Source organism: Macaca nemestrina, chromosome 5 (genome assembly GCF_043159975.1).
Source record: "Macaca nemestrina isolate mMacNem1 chromosome 5, mMacNem.hap1, whole genome shotgun sequence".
Lineage (NCBI taxonomy): Eukaryota > Metazoa > Chordata > Mammalia > Primates > Cercopithecidae > Macaca > Macaca nemestrina.
Genome location: NC_092129.1, coordinates 32,006,646 through 32,026,913, shown reverse-complemented (window position 1 = coordinate 32,026,913; position 20,268 = coordinate 32,006,646). Strand labels below are relative to the sequence as shown.

Genomic DNA, 20,268 nt, shown 5'->3' with positions numbered 1-20,268 from the left:
ACAGAGCAAGATTCTGTCTCAGAAAAAAAAAATTTAAGAGAGGCCAGGTGCAGTGGCTCATGCCTGTAATCCCAGCACTTTGGGAGGCCGAGGTGGGCAGAATGCCTGAGGTCAGGAGTTTGCCACCAGCCTGGGCAACCGTGAAACCCTGTCTCTACTAAAATACAAAATTTAGCCAGGTGCGGCAGTGGGTGCCTGTAGTCCCAGTTCTTTGGGAGGCTGAGTCAAGAGAATCGCTTGAACCTGGAATGTGGAGGTTACAGTGAGCTGAGATTTCACCACTGTACTCCAGCCTGGGTGACAGAGTGAGACTCCATCTCAAAAAAAAAAAAAAAAAAAAAAGGAAATTAAGAAACTTCATGGTTCTATGAATCACCAGATAATAATGTATCTCTATTTTCATTTCAGAAAGAAACACATCATGGACTACAAGTCTCTTTAAATCAACATTGTGTACTGGAGGCCTAAGAATCAGAGCTACTCTTTCTGGGCTCCAAAAAACTGGGTGCTGCACACTACAGTGCTATCACTGAGTGAGTTGCTCCTGAGCTGTGGGGTAAACTCATTTGAGCTCTCTTCTGAATTCCACTCAAATGCTCTTTGAATGATGGCTACCAGATTTCCTACACAGACAAGAGGAAATAGAAGGTATGTACTTTATTGAAATAAGGCAGACCTCATACCCCTGCATCCATTTTGCTCAAGAAAGGAGCAAAAGAAATGTTTACTCTAGGTTTCAAAGCCAGTTGATGATGCCAGAATATACCCAAGCCTGCCACACAGACCAGAGACAGATCAAGTCACAAGTTCCATAAAGTGGAAATTAGTTTTTGCAACAGTCAGGAGTACATTTAAAAACAAACAAACAAACAAACAACAACAAAAAAAACCTGTCTAAATATTTCAGATGAAAAGCTCCCTCTGATATGGCTAAAATGCACACTATATCCCAATTTCTTTTCTTTTTCCACCTTCAGGCACTGCTACATAAACCTGTCAGTGTTATTAATGCTTCTCAGTCTATTATTCCATGGATTACTAAATATGGGAAGATCAGATAAAGAGGTCCTTAAAAGAAATAAACGTTTTTGCCGTTGTAGGATGAACAATTTTGCCCTTCCCTTTTCTATGGCTTAGGGTGCTGCAGGCCTCCACAGAGGAGTGTGTGCCATAGAAAATAAAATAAACTAGCTCCATCGAATGCTCAAACAATAAGCTATAGAACAAAAATGCACTCTCTCAAAATCTTAAAAAATAATTTACTGTAATAAAAAGTTTCCAGAGTATTGTTAGCTGAGATTTTCAACTATTACTATCATTCAATTGTGACTGTTATGTTGTACTTCAAACCATTTTGCACAGTTACTGCATAATAATGTTTTTAAGTTATTTGGCTTTTCCTTCACATCGTGTTTCTTTTCCAAAACCTATAAATAACCTGGAAATGACAAGTGTAGATGGTTTCAGAAGTTTGATGGTGATCCTCTTCATGTAGAGACTATGATCTACTCTGCGGCCTCAAATGCTATTTGTTCTCCACCCTGCCCCTGTCACACCCTGGTCTTTGCCCACGTGTCAGGTAAGTGGGACTGGTTGTCTCTGTTTTCACACAACAGGTCATCTTTATTCACTCCTTTCATGTTTATTTACCCTGCCAAATTAACAGCTCTTATTTATATTTTCTTTCTTCCTTCCATTCTTCCTTTCTTCTTTCCTGCCTTCCTTCCTGCCTTCCTTCCCTCCCTCCTTCCTCCCTTCCTCCCTTCTTCCTTTCCTCCCTTCCTCCCTCCCTTCCTTCATTCCTTCCCTCCTCTCCTCCCTCCCCCTTCTCTTCCCTCCTTCCCTCTTCCCTTTCTCTTCACTTCTCCTTGTCCACTCCCCTCCCCTTCCCTTCTCCCCTCCCCTCCTATCCCCTCCCCCACCTTCCCTTCCCTTCCTGTCATCCAGCCACTGAGTAACTACTTTACCTAGACCCTGTGCTTGGCTTTTAATACCTTTTTCTTTTGTGTCAATCCTCCAACATTGATTCTTTTAAGATATGAAAATGGAAACAAACCAGTGTTGTTTAGTGACCAACATATTGCTCTGTCATATAACTAAGGATTTGATATCAAAAGTAAAATAAACTCAAATGCATATTAAATTAGAATGAGAAAGTATTTTCTCTTTAGGAAGTTGTATTAGTTGATTCCGGCATTGCTATACAGAAATATCTGAGACTGAGTAGTTTATAAGAAAAGAAGAGGTTTTGTTGGCTCACGGTTCTACAGGCTGTACAGGAAGTATAGCAGCAGCTGCTTCTGGGGAGGCCTCTGAAAGCTTCCAATCACTGAGGAAGGCCAAGCCGGAGCTTGTGCCTCACATGGTGAAAGCAGGAGCCAGAAGAGAGGGGGGAGGTGCCGCATACTTTTAAATGACCCAATCTTGTGAGAACTCACTCATTATCTCTAGGACAGGATCAAGGGGATGGTACTAAACATATAATGAGAAATCTGCCCACATAATTCAGTCACCTCCCATCAGGCCCTACCTCCAACATTGGGGATTGCATTTCCAACATGAGATTTGAGCAGGGATGACACATCTATATATCAGAAGTCACAAGTGGAAATAGAAAACATATGAGAAATTGGACAGTTACATAATGAAGAGATGGAAGATTTTTACTGGTAAGAGCCAATGTCCCAAAATGTGAAAATCAACGGAACAACCAAACTGATTTCAAAAAGAATTTAGGCCAGGTGTGGTGGCTCATGCTTGTATTCCCAACATTTTGTGAGGCTGAGGCAGGAGGATGGCTTGAGCTCAGGAGTTCAAGACCAACCTAGGTAACAGTGAAACCTCATCTCCACAAAAAATAAAAAATTAGCCAAGCATTTTGACACGCGCCTGTACTCCTTGCTACTCAGGAGGCTGAGGTGGGAGGGTCGTTTGAGCCTGGAAGGTCGAGGCTGCAGTGAGCTGTTCCATTCTGGTGACAGAGTGAGATCTTGTCACACACACACACACACACACACACACACACACACACACACACACACACGTAATTCAACTTGATTTGTGTTTATAGAAGGGAATAAATATTTTGTGCATTGGATTTGTTAATTAAGAAAAAGAGCACAAAGGTAGTATTGAGAGGTGACAACATGCTAGCAGCCCTCACCAGAAGGGGCAAGATGGGTTCAATTCGTCATGGGACTGTTTGGAAAAACCCAGGAGAAGCCTCCCAAAGAACCAGTCAATGAGTGGTCATTGAAGATAAGAAAGGAAATGAGAGTTGTGGACAGGCAAATAAGCGATATCCAAAGAGAAAAAGAAAAAGTGAAATGGTCTGTGAAAGATGCTGCCAAGAAGGGCCAGAAGGATATCTGTGTAGTTCTGGCCAAGGAGGTGATCAGGTCAAGGAAGGCTGTGAGCAAGCTGTATGCATTCAAAGCACACATGAACTCAGTGCTGATGGGGATGAAGAACCAGCTCGCCATCTTGTGAGTGGCTGGTTCCCTGCAGAAGAGCACAGAAGTGATGAAGGCCATGCAATGTCTTGTGAAGATTCCAGAAATTCAGGCCACCATGAGGGAGTTGTCCAAAGAAATAATGAAGGCTGGGATCATAGAGGAGATGTTAGAGGACACTTTTGAAAGCATGGACGATCAGGAAGAAATGGAGGAAGAAGCAGAAATGGAAATTGACAGAATTCTGTTTGAAATTACAGAAGGGGCCTTGGGCAAAGCACCCAGTAAAGTGACCGATGCCCTTCCAGAGGCAGAACCTTCAGGAGCGATGGCTGCCTCAGAGGATGAGAAGGAGGAAGAGGCTCTGGAAGCCATGCAGTCCCAGCTGGCCACACTCCGCAGTTAGGGGCTGCCTAGCCCACTGGGTGTGCTCACACTCCGCTCAAGAACTGCTATTTTATGTATCTCTTGCACTACATCTCTGTTGTGAGGACTACCATTTTGGAGAAGGTTCTATTTGTCTCTTTTCACTCCCTGCCCAGGTTTTGGGATCACAAAGGGATTGTTCTTGTAAAGGTGGCATAAATAAATGCATCACTTTTAGGAGTATAGACAGAAATATCTTATTGTGGGGAGGGGAAAGAAATCCATCTGCTCATGAAGCACTTCTGAAAATACAGGTGATTGCTTGAATGTCCAAAACTCTACTTTCGTCTATAAAACACTATATAAATGAATTTTAATAAATTTTTGCTTTAGCACTTGGCCCCACTGTAGATTGCCCTGTGCAGTAAACTTTCCAGGTGTTGGCTTCCCCAGATTACTTCATTTGTTGGGCGTGGAAAGAGTTGCTATGGCCAGGCATATGGGATTTGGAAGCTCAGCAGAAATGACTTCTGCTCTGCAGATGCTGCTCCCCAGCTTTCACAGACATGGTGTGGCAGCCGTTCTTTTATCTATTTAACCAAGAGGATGCTTGGGAATTGTGCTGCTTTTCCTGTTGGCTGGTGGCTGTAGTATGTCCTAGGGTGTGTATGTGGGTCTATTTAGAGCTTCTGTCCCTTCCTTCCCATTGCAAGTTGCACCCAGATCAGAAGCTGTAAGACTAGGTCTCTTTCACCTCTCAGTGCCTGTCCCTGCTTTGAGCTGGTTGTCTTGTGCATGGGACATGGGCCTTCCTATCCTTGTTTTCTCAAAGTCAGGAGCTGACCAGGAGCACACGAAGATGTGGTCATGCATCCTAACCAACATTCACTCATCCGGGACATTCTTGAGATACATTTATAAATCATTTCAGCAGTAGCACTTTGTATGTGTTGAGAGGTTACAGAGCTTTTCGACATATGCGATCTCATTTAGTCTTTACAAATAAGGAAAACAGCTCAGTTTGGGAAGTATCAGAGCTGGGATTCAAACCCAGATCCTCTGGTCCAAGTTGTATGTGCACTGAACTAATCAGGCAGGAAAAAAGCCCAGTCACTGTCTCACAGATTGGTTTTCATATATTATAGCAAAATCCTGAAACAATAGGGTCCTTCCAGTCTTATCATACAAAATGGCAATCTTGGCTGGGTCCAGTGGTTCATGCATATAATCCCAGCGCTTTACAAGAGTGACACAGGAGGCTCTCTTGAGAATAGGAGTTCAAGATCAGCCTGGGCAACATAGCAAGATCCTGTCTCTACCAAAAAAAAAAAAAAAGAAGTCATTCTTGAGTCCAGAGGACCCTCCTATTACTCTTGATTTCATCTTTAGAGTATAGTTTAAAAAAAATTTTTTAAATCGGTTGTAGGTTCACAGCAAAATTGAACAAAAGAAATTTGTGATATATCCCCTGCCCTCACACATGCGTAGCCTCCCACCACTATCAATATCCCACACCAGACACATCATTATTGCCCAAAGTCCATAATTTACATGAGGATTCACTCTTGGTATTGTACATTGTATGGGCTTGGACAAATGTATAATGATATCTACAATTATAGAATCATACAGAATAGTTTCACTGCCCTAAAACTTCTCTGTGCTTCACCTATTCATCCCTTTCTTTCCTAATCCCCTGGCAACCACTTTAAAAAAATTATTTTAGGTTCAGGGGGTACATGTGCAGGTAAACTCATGACAAGGGGGTTTGTTATACAGATTATTTAGTGACCCAGGTACTAAGCCTAGTCCTCAATAGTAATTTTTCTGGTCCTGTCCCTTTCCCACCTTCTACCTTCAGGTAGGCCCCAGTATGTTATTCCTTTGTGTCCATGTTATTTCACTCCCACTTATAAGTGAGAACATGCAATATTTGGTTTCCTGTTCCTGTGATAGTTGTTAAGGATAATGGCCTCCAGCTCCATCCTTGTTCCTGCAAAGGACATGATCTCATTCTTTGGCAACCACTTTTTACTGTCTCCCTAGTTTTCCCTTTTCTAGAATGTCTTATTGGAATCAGACACTATGTAGCCTTTTCAGACTGGCTTCTTTCACTTAGTAATATGCAATTAAGGTTCCTCAGGGATAGTACGAGATGCCACCCGGCGTTTACAGGAAGAGACTTCTAAAATCAGACGCCTTTCAAACTCTTATACCAACCTCTGGAATTGGCAGCATGGCTTTTCCCCTTTCTAGGTCCCGTGGCAGCCATTTTCCTGTTACTCACCTTTGGACCCTATATCTTTAACGTTCTTATCAAATTTGTTTCCTCTAGAATCGAGGCCATCAAGCTACAGATGGTCTTACAAATGAAACCCCAAATGAGCTCAACTAACAACTTCTACCAAGGACCCCTGGACCAACCCACTGGCATTTTCACTGGCCTAGAGAGCTCCCCTCTGGAGGACGCTACAACTGCAGGGCCCCTTCATCGCCCCTATCCAGCAGGAAGCAGCTAGAGCGGTCATGGCCAAGTTCCCAACAGCAGTTGGGGTGTCTTGTTTAGAGGGGGGATTGAGAGGTGACAATATGCTAGCAGCCCTCACTCTGGGTGCCTCCTCTGCCTTGGCGTCCACTCTGGTGGTGCTTGAGGAGCCCTTCAGCCCACCACGGTACTGTGGGAGCCGTCTCTGGGCTGGCCAAGGACAGAGCCCGCTCCCTCTGCTTGAGGGGATGTGTGGAGGGAGAGGTGCCGGCAGGAACCGAGGCCGCGCTCAGCGCTCACCGGCCAGCGCACTCGGAGCACCAGTGGGCGCTGCCAGCCCCAGACAGTGAGGGGCTTAGCTCCTGGGCCAGCAGCTGCAGAGGGTGCGCTGGGTCTGCCAGCAGTGCCAGCCCGCCAGGCACTCAAATTCTCGCTGGGCCTCAGCTGCCTCCCGGTGGGGCAGGGCTCAGGACCTGCAGCCCGCCATGCCCGAGACTCCCCCTGACACTCTGGGGTCCTGCACAGCCGGAGCCTCCCCAACGAGTGCCACCCCCTGCGCCACAGTTCCCGGTCCCATGGACTGCCCAAGGGCTGAGGAGTGCGGGCTCACTGCACAGGACTGGTGGGCAGCTCCACCTGCAACCCCAGTGTGGGATCCACTAGGTGAAGTCAGGTGGGCTCCTGGGTCTAGTGGGGACTTGGGGAACTTTTATGTCTAGCTAAGGGATCCTAAGGGCACCAATCAGCACTCTGTGTCTAGCTCAGGGTTTGTAAATATACCAGTTGGTACTCTGTATCTAGCTAACCTAGTGGGGACTTGGAGAATTTTTCTGTCTAGCACTCTGTGTCTAGCTCAGGGATTGTAAACACACCAATCATCACCCTGTCAAAACAGTCCAGTCAGCTCTCTGTAAAATGGACCAATCAGCTCTCTGTAAAATGGACCAATCAGCAGGATGTGGGTGAGGCCAGATAACGGAATAAAAGCAGGCTGCCAAAGCCAGCCAAGGGCAACCCGCTTGGGTCCCCTTCCACACTGTGGGAGCTTTATTCTTTCACTCTTTACAATAAATCTTGCTGCTACTCACTTTTCGGGTCCACACTGCCTTTAAGATCTGTAACACTCACTGCGAAGGTCTGCAGCTTCACTCCTGAAGCCAGTGAGACCATGAACTCACCAGGAAGAACAAATAACTTCAGACCTGCTGCCCTTAAGAACTGTAGTACTCACCACGAGGGTCCGCAGCTTCATTCTTGAAGTCAGCGAGACCAAGAACCCACCAATTCCGGACACAGTAGAATAGAACACAGTATATAGTACCATTAATTTAGAGTTGAATTAGAAAGATGGAGGAATAGGAAGAAAATTAAAAAGAAGAAGATAAAAGGAAAAAATAATATATAAACAAAGACACAAAACAGACACAGGATAGGGTGGGGAAAGAATGAGAAGAATAATTTATGTTGAACACAGTCAATATCAGGCACTATATTCGTGATTTGTTTATAGACTTAATTAAACCCATATAGAACTCTGAAAAGTAGGCATTAATTACTTTGTTTAATAGATGGATATTATTAGCTACGAGTGGAAAGAGGATATACGTATCTCCCCACTTCTCATAGCTCTGCCTTTGGGATCAGCTTATTAATACAGCCATTCTGCTCTCCTCCTGTTGCAAGGGAACAGGCTCAGCCCCTGTGTGACAAATCTGCTGCAACTGACTCAAGAGAGCTGTGTGATTTCAGGGGTGAGTATTACGAAACCAGTGAACAAATATACTTAAGTCTCATTCTCCAAAATACTGTTGCAACAACACTGCATAACAAAGAAACACAAAATTTCAGTGGCATCTGGTAATAAGTATTTATTTCACTTCTAGATGTGTGGGTCAGATGGTGAGGCTCTCCTCCCTTGTGTGTTGTTTGTTCATTTGTTTGTTTTGAGACAGAGTCTCGCTCTGTCGCCCAGGCTGGAGTGCAGTGGTGCCATCTTGGCTCACTGTTGCCTCCGTTTTACAGATTCGAGTGAGTCTTGTGCCTCAGCCTCCCTGCCAAGTGCCACCAGGCCAGCTAATGTTTGCTGTTTAGTAGCGATGGTTGCACCATGGTGGCCAGGCTGGTCTCACTCCTGACCTCAAGTGATCCACCCACCTTAGCCTTACAAAGTGCTGGGATTACAGGCAAAAGCCACAGTGTCCAGCCTGCATGTGTTCACTCGGGGGTCTCAGCAAAAGAAACAGCAGCTACCAAGGGAAGCTTTCTGCATAAGAAGAGCAGAAGAGCAGAGGTACAAGAGGGCAAGCCCTCCTCCTCAAATACATTTCAAGTATTTGAAATGCCTCAAATATGTTTATATCCCATTGACCAAAGTAAAGCCACTGGGATAGACACTTTGCTTTAGAGTGAGTGGCAAAGGGCAAAGCAGCAGATATACGGAGAGAGAAAGAATGCGGTCAATAATTTAATTTACCACACTCTAAAATCCCCAACAATTATAATCAAGAAAAATAGAAACATGCAGGCAGCTTAGTAGGCATTTGAGGTGTTCGTGTTTTTCCCCCCACTTCCACTAGCCAGCTATACTTTCAGTTCTCTGAATGAACCATGCTGTTGCATACTTCTGTGTCCGAAATTGGTGGGTTCTTGGTCTCCCCAACTTCAAGAATGAAGCCACGGATCCTCGCAGTGAGTGTTACAGTTCTTAAAGATGGTAGTCTGGAGTTTGTTCCTTCAGATGTTCAGATGTGTCCGCAGTTTCTTCCTTCTGGTGGGTTCATGGTCTTGCTGTCAGGAGTGAAGCTGCAGACCTTCATGGTGAGTGTTACAGCTCTTAAAGGCACTGTGTACCCAAAGAGTGAGCAGCAGCAAGATTTACTGTAAAGAGTGAAAGAATAAAACTTCCATAGTGTGGAAGGGGACCCAAGCCGGTTGCAGCTGGCCAGCTCAGGCAGCCTGCTTTTATTCCCTTATCTGGCCCCACCCACATCCTGCTGATTGGTCCATTCTATAAAGAGTTGATTGGTCCATTTTACAGAGAGCTGATTGGTCTGTTTTGACAGAGTGCTGATTGGTGCGTTTACAATCCCTGAGCTAGACACAGAGTGCTAGACAGAAAAATTCTCCAAGTCCCCACTAGGTTAGCTACATACAGAGTACTGATTGGTGTATTTACAAACCTTGAGCTAGACACAGGGTGCTGATTGGTGTATTTACAATCCCTGTATTTACAATCCCTTAGCTAGACATAAAAGTTCTCCAAGTCCCCACTAGACTTTGGAGCCCAGTTGGCTTCACCTAGTGGATACTGCACCAGGGCTGAAGGTGGAACTGCACTCCTCAGCCCCTTGATGGTTGATGGGACCCGGCACCGAGGTGCAAGGGGCCACACTCATTGGGGAAGCTCCAGGCACATGGGGGCCCACCGCAGGGGCGGGGGCTGGGAGGGAGCGGTTCTGGCATTGAAGGGGTGGCCTGCCCCTTCACACCTGTGGGCGTTTCTCGTTAGGTGGAACTAGAGACTTGAGAAAAGAAATGAGACACAGAGACAAAGTATAGAGAAAGAAAAAGGGGGCCCAGGGGACTGGCACTCAGCATACAGAGGACCCACGCTGGCACTAGTCTCTGAATTCCCTCAGTATTTATTGATCATTTTCTTTACCATCTTAGAAAAAGGGAAGTCGCAGGATAATAGGATCATCCTAGGGAGAAGGTCAGCAGTAAGACATATGAATAAAGATCTCTGTGACATGAATAAGTTTAAGGAAAAGTGCTGTGCCTTGATATGCATATGCAAACATCTCCATAAACCTTTTTAGTGCATAAAGAGCAGCATTGCCGCTAGCACGTCCCACCTTCAGCCCTAAGGTGGTTTTCTCCTTTCTCAGTAAACAGAACAATCGTGTTTTACACCTAGATGTTCCATTGCCCAGGGACAGGCAGGAGACAGATGCTTTTCTCTATCTCAACTGCCAAGAGACCTTCTTTCCTCTTATACTAGTCCTCCTCAGCACAGACCCTTCACGGGTGTCAGGCTGGAGGACGATCCGGTCTTTCCCTTCCCAGGAGGCCATGTTTCAGACTATCACATGGGGAGAAACCTTGGACAATACCTAGCTTTCCTAGGCAGAGGTCCCTGCAAACTTTGGCAGTGTACGTGTCCCTGGGTACTTGAGATTAAGAGAATGGTGATGACTTTTCACAAGCATACTGCCTTCAGTCACTTGTTTAACAAAGCACACCCTGCACAGCACAAAATCTGTTAAACCTTGAGTCACCAGAGCACACGTCTCTTGCAAGGACAAGGTTGGGGGTAGGGTCACAGATTAACAGCATCTCAAATACAGAACAAAATGCAGTCTCTTATGTCTACTTCTTTCTATATAGACACAGTAACAGTCTGATCTCTCTTTCTTTTCCCCACAGGGCATGGTGATGGTGGGCTGCAGGTCCCGAGCCCTGCCCTGCAGGGAGGCAGCTGAGGCCCGGCAAGAACTCGAGCGCAGTGCTGGTGGGTCGGCACTGCTGGGGGACCCAGCGCACCCTCTGCAGCTGCTGGCCCAGGTGCTAAGCCCCTCACTGCCCTGGACTGGTGGTGTCGCCCGGCCACTCCAAGTGCTGGCCCCCGAGCCCGTGCCTACCGGAACTCATGCTGGCCTGTGTTGCCATGTTGCCCAACTCCAGAGGTTGGTATAAGAATTTGAAAGGCGTTGTCTGATTTCAGAAGAAACCTTTTCCTGTAAACGCCAAGTGGCATCTTGTACTATCCCTGACTGGTTAGTGTAAAAACAACACTTCCCCTAAGAAGATGCAGAGTCCTCCTTTCTCAGCAGTGAGGAGATCTAGGCCTTGACGGTTTTGGAGAGTCACTGCTGCTAAAGAGTATATTTGGGATTGAAAAGTAAGGATAGATTTCATTATTTCTTGCAAACTGTCTGAGAAATCCTTTGAGAGCATGTGGTAGTAGGATAATGAAGTAGATAAACCAGCTATTCTGGTTCCTGTAGCAGTAGCCATTCCTAACCCTACAAATAGGGGTATTAGTTGTAGGACTCTGTGCTGACGGACTTAAGCTGTGATGGGTACTGATAAGGTCTGATTTCCTGGGGCAATATTAATGTTGGGACTTAGAAAGACTAAGGTGCAGGTGCCTGTCCACTTAGTGGGGAGGCAGATAGAGGTCGACATTCCACATAAGAATATGCCTTGACTGGGTAGACAGAACTTTACCCTGGCTTTTAAAGGAATAGTGTACACTGTTTTTTCTTTACTGCTTCTTTCTTTACTCTTCTACTTCTTCTTTGTCTCTCTTTTTCTGAATCTCTTTCTGTCTTTCCTTCTTTGACTGTCTGTCTCTTCCTCTCTCTCTCTCTGACTTCCTGTCTCTCTCTCTCTCTCTCCTTTCTGCTGGTCTTTCCTTGCCTCTGCCAGCTGCTTAGGCTGCTGTTCTCCCTCTCCTTCCCATTTTGATGGCTTTGGCAGTGTAAGACTGCCACTTCCTTGTGTTTTTGCATGGCGTGCTGTAACTCCATTGATTTCCTTGTGGTATTTAATGGGGGTTCCCGCAGAGGTTAGGAACTCTATTTCTTTCCATATTTCAGCATGGGCATGTAGTAGTAGATAAGCATACTTGCTATCTGTATACACATTTATTCTTTTTCCCTTTCCCAGTTCTAAGGCTTGGGTAAGTGCCACTAGTTCTGCTAACTGGGCACTGGTCTCTGGGAGAAGAGGCTCACTTTCAAGTACAGTTACATCACTAACTGTGGCGTAACCTGCCCTTTGTATCCCATTCTCCACAAATGAACTTCCATCAGTATACAGGTTAAGGTCAGGATTAGTTAAGGGGACTTCTAAGAGATCATCTCGGGCGGCATAAGTGTGGACTATAATTTGGTGGCAGTCATGCTCGACTGGTTACATTACTTTGAATCTGTTCATGTCTGTCTGGTTGAGTGATAACATGATAAATATGTAGTAAACACTTTTTTAAAAAATGGCAACTTAACAAAATATAGTGCTAAACAGTTTATTTTTTTATAACCTTTCAATCACCTCCTCCTTCATGGTATAAATGGAACCACTGTAGCCATACACCAAGGATATGCTATTCTCTGGGCTGTATGTAGCTCATCTATTTTAATTTCTTGTGAATATTTTAAATCAAGGCAACAACTGGAAGTTCTCTGTCCTTTATCCTAAATTGATCATAAGAACACCCCAGAGTGGCATTTCAGAATATGTTACTGACATAGAAGAATTTGGATTCCTGAGCACTATTTACTGTTGTGCAATTTCATCACACAAAGAGATTGTTTGTTCAGTTCATTATATTTGCTTGCCGACTACATGACCTTTGCCTACCTCGTATAATGCTTCATTTTCTTCCACTTCCTTTTTGTAGTAACTGAGTTACTTTCTTTTAATCATGGCAAAGGACTGACATTAACACATCCCTCCTTTACCCCACCAAGGGGCCTTCCTGCTGACCTCATGAAGAAGGACAAAATGTCAGCGAGATTCATCGTGAGATCTGATGTGATGAAAACAGATGTGAAAAATCCAGACACTGCCCACATTGTGACTCCTGGAGAGAGCATGTGTGCCTTTGCACTCTTAAAATTAATATAAGCCAGGTACAGTGGCATGTGTCTGTAATCCAGCTACCTGTCAGGCTGAGGCAGGATGATTGCTTGAGGCCAGGAGTTTGAGGCCACCCTGGTCAACATGCAGAGATCTAGTCTCTAAAACAACATTGAAAAAATTTTAAATTTAATACATCTTGTAGGGTTTCTAAAATTTCAAAATAAATTCTTCCCTGTTTCCTACTGAAGTAGATAAATAATATTGAATTTCAAAATGTCTGAGTCACTGGTAAGAGTCATTCAAGTTCAAATTATTTGACATAGAAAAAAATACAGGAAACAATATGTTTCACATTGAAAGAGAACTAGTTCAGGGTTCATGTGGTTTTCTTCTGGTTCTATACATCCACATCAGGCTTAGCATCCCCACTGTGGGCTTTTCAAGTTAGTTTCATAAAGTTCCTTTTTTTGCCTTTGGTGCATTCAAATATTCCACCTTTATTTTAATTATTTGAGCAGTTATTACTAGTTTTATGTGTGTGAATTGACTTTTCCTGGCACTTAGATGACATAAGTTTGTGTCAATAAATATAGAACCAAGTCAGCTCTGCTCTGTCTGTTGCAATTTTACCTCATTACGTCCAGTAGCAATACAAGTGAGGTGGTGACTGAGATGCCTGCAAGAGAGAAAGACTTTATCCATCCATTCATTTGTTCAACAAGTAATTACCAAGCTCCTACCATCTTCCAATCACTATGCCATAAAAAGGTGAGGAAGATAAATATGGTCTCTCCTCTCATGGAACTTAGAGTGCACCAAAGAAGACATTTATTTAATATATAAACATGAGTTTTATACTTACACATAAAGTATTATGCATCTGTGTCAAGATCTAATCACAAAACAAAAACCACTTGTGTAACTAGAACAGAGGGAATTGGGAACTGGCTACACAAGTGATAAACAATTAAGAAACCCAGTGGAGGACGGTGAGGCCAGGCAGAGGCTAGCAACAGTGGGAAACCACCATTTTCCTTTTCACAGTCCAAAGGGATATAAGGAAGAGGCAATGTTATCAGAGCACAAGGGTCACGTCACCTGGCAGGAGCTGGAGCCACATTAGGAAACACAACTACTGTCAATTACCACACCAGTGAAAAGAAGATTGAGGAAAGCCTTGACTTCCATTTTTCTCCACCCTCCAGTTTCTCTTCAATAGTTGTCATTGGCTGTAAAGCAACTTGCATGGGAGTTCATTCTTTTTGCAAAATAGAGCAGAGCAGGACAGGGATTGGAGGGTAAATTGGCCCAGAATATACAACATGACAATCTAACCTAATATTGGGAATATCAGGGACAAAACCACTATTTATTCCTGACCATCATGTCAGCCTGGCTATGTAGCTACATAGTTAGAAATAGTTGCTGACAGTCTTAAGATATTCTTTCTTCTTTTCATTCAGACATAAACCTGAGTAATGGGAGGAAAAGAGAGAGGAAGTTCTAAAAATGGTATAGGCAACCAAATGGAGGGTGGGCTTATTTTTTCTTTATAGCCAGGAGCTTAGTATAGACGCAAATCGGAAACATAACAAGTATTGAACTACTATTTTCAAAACCTCACAAGGTTTGTGTTCAAATTTTATCTTTTGCATTTATAAGCTTTGGGACCTTTGGCAAGTTCTTTAACCAAACTGAATTTAGTCTCCTCATCTGTAAGATGAGGTTAATAGTATCTACCGTGAGATGTATTATGAGGATTTCCATATAGCAGAGATATAGGGATGTCAAGCTGGATGGGATTAGGGGGTAGGGGCTTCAAGTCACATTTGCACAGAAAACCAAATGCCCACTTTGTACTGCCACCAACTAGAGTTAATATATGTTAATGACTTGGATACATAGTAGGTGCTCAATAGTTACTTGTGTTACATTTCTAAGTCTGCCTAGAATATGGTTTTCTAGGATGCAGAACTTCCTAAAATAGTTGTTAAAATGCAGGCTATACTTCATTAATCCTCTCTCTGTCACCCAGGCTGGAGTGCAGTGGCACCATCTCGGCTCACTGCAAGCTCTGCCTCCTGGGTTCACGCCATTTTCCTGCATCAGCCTCCCAAATAGCTGGGACTACAGGCGCCCGCCACCATGCCCGGATAATTTTTTTGTATTTTTTTAGTAGAGATGGGGTTTCACCATGTTAGCCAGGATGGTGTCGATCTCCTGACCTCATGATCCACCCGCCTCGGCCTCCCAGAGTGCTGGGATTACAAGCGTGAGCCCCTGCACTCGGCCCATTAATTGATTGTTTAACTGGTAATTCTGAAATAATTAAGTTGCTGAGAGCTACAATTACAAAAGATTGCTTCCTTCCTAACACACCTTCTTAGACTGGATATTAAAACTACTTTTTCCACAGTGGAACAAATAATTCATGGAAATAGAATGAGTTGTGCAGTCAACTCAGCTGAATTCGTCAAGTGCCAGTTTAACTTTATAAATAGGAGCTTACTATAAGATTTTAAAAGTTATTCAGATAAGCAAATTTTAGAATAATGGTTGAAACAAAAGGACTGATTTAGTTAAGTTCTTCTCTGTGAGTCAGAAAGACTAAAGCTGTGAATAACACTAAATAAGACAGATGGACCAAGTGCGGTGGCTCATGCCTGTAATCCCAGCACTTTGGGAGGCCGAGGCGGGCAGATCACGAGGTCAAGAGATTGAGACCATCGTGGCCAACGTGGGGAAACCCCGTCTCTACCAAAAATACAAAAATTAGCTGGGAGTGGTGGCACACACCTGTAGTCCCAGCTACTTGGGAGAATGAACCAGGAGAATCGCTTGAACCTGGGAGGCAGAGGTTGCAGTGAGCCGAGATCACACCACTGCACTTTAGCTTGGGTGACAGAGTGAGACTGCATCTCAAAAAAATAAAATAATAAAATAAAATAAAAAGCTGGGTCTGGTGGTGTGCACCTGTAATTTCAGCTATTTGGTAGGCTGAGGCAGCAGGATGCCACTGCAATGCAGCCTGGACAACAGAGTGAGACCCTGTCTCAAAAAAAAAAAAAAAAAAAAAAGAGAAAATCTACTAAAACTCAGTGAGAACACTAAGAATCTGGGAATCTAGATCATTTGAATCACAACCTCCTCCCTCTCTTCCTTCTTCCAACTCAGTATGAGAGAAATTTCACTTCAGACAAGCAGCCAAGGACAAGGGTTCCCTCCTGTCATAGCTGTCAGGCAAGGGGTAGATTTCCAGCATTTTTCAAATGCACCAGCTATGTTTTGCAGAGGCAAAATTTATCTGCTCATGAGAGGTCAGAGGCTCCCTTCTTCCATCCAGCCCCTACTTAGTGCAGAATCTCTACCATAGGTGTTGTGGCTGGCTGAGAAGACTGAGAGCCTAATTGCTTTCACCAGAGTTCATTTATAGGGTGAAGGTTCCACTTTCGTGAGGAAAGCCGGGAGGACCAGAAGGTGCTGCCTCCATCTTGAATCCTCCTCTTAAAGGAAGGGTGTCATTCATAGCAAAGTCCCTACTTTAAGCCCCATGGCTCGGAGATTTTTCTCTCAGGAAAAGAAGTAGGCCTTCAGAAAAGAGTTTCCCATTTCTCCACAAAGAACTAGCTTTAATCTGAACCAAGTGTAAGAAAGTTCAAGCTTAAGGGTGTTCTTTAAAACTGAGGTGTTGAAAGATGGTGAATGCAACAAATTAAAAAGTTGGCCAGCAAGTTTGCTAAAGAGAATAAATGATGAAAACAATACAGAAACTACCTCTAAAATGAGGCCAATAGTTTAACTGTGTCAAACTACGGAAAATTTATGCCCAAGGGCATCTTAAATATAAAAAGGCAATCAGCCACCAATTAAAGAAGGCTAACATCTGGGTGTGATGAAGGAAAGAAAGAGTCAAAGAGAGCACTGCTAAAGCTGCTCTCATCTCAGCTGAATGTTCCCATGCCCAAGGTTGTGCCCTCTAAGGAGCCACATCAAAGGCTTCCCACTAAAATAGTACCATCAGAAACTAAAGGAAAAAACAGGCAAATAATAACAAGCACCATGAAATGAGGGACAATTATATCCACAATTGCTACAATATATTATTTAAGTGTCTAGTTTTCAGAAAGAAAAAAAAAAAGACACATGAAAAGCAACAAAAACGTGTGACCCATACATACACACACACACTTTCACACTCACACACACACACAGGGCTGGGTGTGGTGGCTCACGCCTGTAATCCCAGCACTTTGGGAGGGGAGGAGGGCAGATCACGAGGTCAGGAGATCCAGACCATCCTGGCTAACATGATGAAACCTCGTCTCTACTAAAAATACAAAAAAATTAGCCGGACATAGTGGCGGGAGCCTGTAGTCCCAGCTACTTGGGATGCCGAGGCAGGAGAATGGCCTGAACCCGGGAGGCGAAGCTTGCAGTGAGCCGAGATCTCACCACAGCACTCCAGCCTGGGCGACAGAGCAGGACTTAAAAAAAAAAAAAAAAAAAGCAGGCAATAGAAACTTCCTTTGAGGAGGCCCAGACTTTGACCACTTCTGACAAAGACTTTAAAGTAGCTATTATAAATATGTTTGAAGAACTGAAAAATAAAAATCAAAAACAAAAAACAGACGTAAAGGCTTAAAGAATTGTATGATGAGTCTGGCACGGGGGCTTACGCCTGTAATCCCAGCACTTTGGGAGGCCGAGGCGGGCGGATCACAAAGTTAGGAGATTGAGACCATCCTGGCTAACACGGTGTGAAACCCCATCTCTACTAAAAAATACAAAAAAAACAAAAACAAAAACAAAAACAAAAAAAACTAGCTGGGCGAGGTGGCGGGCGCCTGTAGTCCCAGCTACTCGGGAGGCTGAGGCAGGAGAATGGCGTGAAGCCGGGTGGCGGAGCTTGCAGTGAGCCGAGATCGCGCCACTGCCCTCCAGCCTGGGCAACAGAGTGAGACTCCGTCTCAAAAAACAAAAAACAAAAAACAAACAAAAATCAAAAACAAACAAAAAAGATTGTATGATGGTAATATCTCATTAAAGAGAGAATATATTAAAAAGAAATTATTAAAAAAAAAAAAAAAAAAAAAAAAAAGGACCAGGCCAGGCGCAGTGGCTCACGCCTGTAATCTCAGCATTTTGGAAGGCAGAGGAGGGCAGATCACCTGAAGTCAAGAGTTGGAGACCAGCCTGACCAACCTAGAGAAATCCTGTCTCTACCGAAAATACAAAATTAGCTGGGCATGGTGGTGCATGCCTATAATCCCAACTACTTGGGAGGCTGGGGCAGGGAATTGTTTGAACCTGGGAGGCAGAGGTTTCGGTGAGCTGAGATCACACCATTGCACTCCAGCCTGGGCAACAAGAGCAAAACTGCATCTCAAAAAAAAAAAAAAAAAAAAAAAAAAAAAAAAAAAACTAAATAGAAATCCTGAAGTTGAAAGTACTGGAATCAAACTTTAAAAATCACTATAGGGCTCAACCACAGATTTGAAGTGGCAGAAGAAGAAATGAGCAAACATGAAGCATGAAGATAGGCTAATAGAGAATAATATCCAAAAAGCAGATAGAAAAAAAGAATAAATAAAAATAAAAAATGTCCCAGAGGAATGTGTGACACTAAGAAACTCACCAACACACATATAATAGGATTACCAGAAGAGTAGAACAAAAGTATTCAAAGAAATAACTAAAATTTTCCCAAATTTGAGGAAAAACAATATAGATATATCCAAGAGGGTTAACAATCTCCAAGTAGGAAAAACAGAGCGCTATACATAGAAACATCATAGTCAAAGTGTTGAAAGTCAAAGACAAAAATAACTTTTTTTTTTTTTTGAGATGGAGTCTTGCACTGTCACCTGGGCTGGAGTGCAATGGCACAATCTTGGTTCATTCTGACCTCTACCTCCAGGGTTCAAGGGATTCTCCTGCCTCAGCCTCCCAAGTAGCTGGGATTACAAGTGCCTACCACCACGCCCAGCTAATTTTTTGTATTTTTAGTAGAAATGAGGTTTCACTATGCTGGCCAGGCTGGTATTGTACTTCTGACCTCGTGATCCACCCACCTCGTCCTCCCAAAGTGCTGGGATTACAGGCGTGAGCCACTACACCTGGCCCAAAAAGAACATCTTAAAAGCAGCACAATGGCCGGGCGCGGTGGCTCACGCCTGTAATCCCAGCACTTTGGGAGGACGAGGCGGGCGGATCACGAGGTCAGGAGATCGAGACCACGGTGAAACCCCGTCTCTACTAAAAATACAAAAAATTAGCCAGGCGCGGTAGTGGGCACCTGTAGTCCCAGCTACTCAGGAGGCTGAGGCAGGAGAATGGCGTGAACCCGGGAGGCGAAGCTTGCAGTGAGCCGAGGTCGTGCCACTGCACTCCAGCCTGGGGGACACAGCCAGACTCTGTCTCCAAAAAAAAAAAAAAAAAAAAGGCAGCACAATGAAGCTGAAACAAGGACAATTGCAGACAAACAAAAACTGACAGAATTGTTAGCGATCCTATCTCATAAGAAATACTAATATAACTGCCCAAGGGGTTCCTCCTGCCTCTTGCACAAAGACAGACCATGGCATTGCAGTAAAAGAGTTTAATTAGACATGAGGCCAGCCACACCACATGGAAGGTGGAGTTAGTACTGCAATAATTCTCCTCTAAAGCTTCTAAATTACAGATTTTTCACAGGCAGTTTGGGGGAAGGGGTGGGAGGTTGCTAGGCTTGGTGCTGATTGGTTGGGGTGGAGATGAAATCAAAGGGGGTCAAAGCTGTCTTCTTGCACTGAATCACTTCTGGGTAGGGCCACAGGAGCAGGGTTGGAGGGTCCAAGTGGTGTCAGACGTGAAAAAAAACCTGAAAAGATATCTCAAAAGGCCAATCTGCAATAGTAGTATTATCTGCAGGAATGGTTGGCAATCTATGTCTACACCTCAGCAGAATCAGTCTCCTCTCTGCCCCCTAGCCTGATAGCCTCTCATTAACTTTATGAAAACAGATGAGTTTGGGGGAAGGTCTATTATTTAAACAATCATCTGGCCAGGGCTGGAGGCTCACACATGTAATCTTAGCAGTTTGGGAGGCCAAGGTGGGTGGATCATGAGGTCAGGAGTTCAAGACTGCCAAGATGGTGAAACCCCGTCTCTACTGAAAATACAAAAATTAGCTGGGCATGTTCTCAAAAACAAAACAAAACAAAACAAAAACAAACAGCCTTCCAGAGTTAGCTCAGCCTAAGCCCAGGAATAATTGAGGCAGCTTGAAGCTAAAGGCAAGAGGAGGGGTGGGCTAGATCAGATCTTTTCACTGTCTAATTTTGCTGCTGATATAATTTTTATAAAGGGGGTTCACTAGGGGAACTTCCTCAGGATGAAGGC

The 20,268-nt window shown here is 44.1% G+C and overlaps 1 pseudogene; it reads left to right on the top strand.

The window, feature by feature from the left end:
* The first annotated feature begins 3,192 nt into the window (after nucleotides 1–3,192).
* Nucleotides 3,193–3,858, top strand: LOC105465573 (charged multivesicular body protein 3 pseudogene; annotated as a pseudogene).
* Nucleotides 3,859–20,268: the final 16,410 nt, after the last annotated feature.